Raw genomic sequence first — 2,500 nt, 5'->3', positions numbered from 1 at the left:
CGACGTGCCCGCGTGCGCCTCGCCCCAACTCGAATAACAAAGTCGTCCCGGGCCGGATCCGAGCTACGGGACGGAAACGGGAGCCGAGTCAAAATTTCAAACGGAGCCCGCGTCGCGGAAATGGTCAAAATGAATAAAAGTGGCACTCGAGCGCGTGCCTCTCGCTCTGACTAAAGTGACAAAATGATCCCCGTTGAAATGCATTGAGCACGGGGGAAACGGGAGGAAAAAGAACATTTCAAATGGAGCTGTCGAAATGGGGGTGCTATTTTGGGGGGGTATATGGCGTGGCCACGTTCTCCCACGAGTCCAACTTGAATTCTGAAACCGTCCCCGTCCAAATCCCACGTTCGGGCGAGTTACTGTCAATTTTCAAAGCACCACTCCCCCCCTTCAATGCACTCTTTTGGAAGCTGGGAAAAGGGTCTCCGTGCAGAGCTAGTGCCACTTTGCGGGCACTCACGGCCTCGAGGGTGGGCTCGTTGGATAGCCACGGGCCGGGGGACGACAGCCCGAGAAGGTCCCGGGGTCGTGCGCGCGCGTGCGAGACGCAGCGAGCGAAACGAAATTTCAAATCGACCCCCCGAAAAAATGACACCTTTTGCCGGGAGGAAAAACACTCAGCCCGCTGCCCCAGGCTCCAACTTGAATTCTAAAACCGTCCCCGTCCAAATCCCACGTTCGGGCGCACAACTGTGAATTTCACAAACTATCCACATTCAACCAGACAAACACACCCTCACACGGGGCAAAATCGTCCGCCCAAGGCACCACGGGATCCCTGCACCCCCACCCTTAGGATCCAAGGGGACCCACACACTCCACCGCCTCCCTGGGCTCATGGTCTGGGCTCCCAAGGGACCCCCCACACCCACCGCGGACTCCCGGGGAAACAGCGCCCCCAGGCCGGGGAGCCCACCTCCGGGGGGGACCCCCCACACTACCTGACCTCCGGGGGGACCTGTGCACCCACTATTAAGCACACCCCCTGTGTTAAAACCCATTAAACGCAACTTTAAGAACTCTGTGCCCCTGGTCATCCTTGTGGAATTTTGTGCCTCTGGTCATCCTCCCATAGACTCCCATTCAAAATGTATGCATCTGGTCATCCTCCCATAGACTCCCATTCAAGTTGGACTTAGGTTTTGGCGCGTTGGCTTCTCATGCCTCTGGTCATCCTCCCATTGACTCCCATTCAAAAGCCATGCCTCTGGTCATCCTCCCATAGACTTCCATTCAAGTTGGACTTAGGTTTTGGCGCGTTGGCTTCTCATGCATCTGGTCATCCTCCCATTGACTCCCATTCAAAAGTCATGCCTCTGGTCATCCTCCCATAGACTTCCATTCAAGTTGGACTTAGGTTTTGGAGGGTTGGACTTAGGTTTTGGAGGGTGCAGGGGGCATGGAAAAACACTGTTCACCGTCATGGAAAAACACTGTCTAGCCGGACAATTTGCCTTGATAGAGGGCAGCTGGCCCCAATGCTCTCCAGGCATTATGGAAGATTCAAGGAAGAAGGTGGTTAGGATATGCTTGCTATGCTCGGGGAAACCTTATGCCCGACTAGATAGGCATCTTACAAAGGTTCACAAATTGCAAGTTGGCACCCGCGATTACGACAATGCTTACAGAGGACTGACATCCGAGGACGCCGTCGAGGACGATCAGCACCACCAGCCGGGGTGCTCAGATACCACCAACGCTGTACCTACCGGTCCGGAGAGCCACCACAACATGTCCAGTTCCAGCTCCAGTGGCAGCTCCAGCTCGACCGACGATGATACGGACACTGGGGACATTGTGAGCGCTTACCATGCGTACCTTGTGATCCCGCAGGCATCGAGGAAACAGATGGAAAACCTTAAAAGCACCATCAATCGAATTAAAGACTTTATGGTTCAAATTAAGAACTTTGAAGAACCAGGGGCGGTTCAGAGTTGGTTCAGCGCCCTGTCAACCCGAGGTCTGAAGGCGAGCACCCTCAAATCGTACCTCTGTGATGTCTCTGCGTTTGTGAAATGGCTCAAAGAGTATAGGCCGCCCGGCCTTTCCGTTTCGAAAAGAGTCCTCCGCCCTGTGCTCATGAAACTTTCCAAGCTTTCAAGAGATAACCGTGTCAACCTTCGAAGACAACGGTTGACCCTCACTCGTTCTCAGCAGACGGGCTTGCTGACGAGTGCAGAGATATGCGCCATTGGCACCGATTTGGATAGGTGCGTACCCGAACTACTGTTGGCCTTGGAGACGGCCGTGACCCATCGAAGCGCTAACAGGGCTGCAGCTGCTATCATTCTGCATGTAACCATATTCAACGGTGCCAGGCGCGGGGTGTTTTTGGAAATGACCCGCGACAACTTCACCTCCGCTGAGCGCCTGGAAGATATGTTCCTTGTGTCAGTGCCTGAGCACAAGACAGCCCAATATCATGGACCTGCTGTTTTAGCTCTCACGGAGGAAGAGCATGGTTGGCTCTCTCGCTTTGTACAGGCATCAACTAAGC

This window comes from Hypomesus nipponensis, chromosome 1 (assembly GCF_054491055.1).
Source record: "Hypomesus nipponensis isolate SF chromosome 1, ASM5449105v1, whole genome shotgun sequence".
Lineage (NCBI taxonomy): Eukaryota > Metazoa > Chordata > Actinopteri > Osmeriformes > Osmeridae > Hypomesus > Hypomesus nipponensis.
This window is presented reverse-complemented; position numbering follows the sequence as displayed.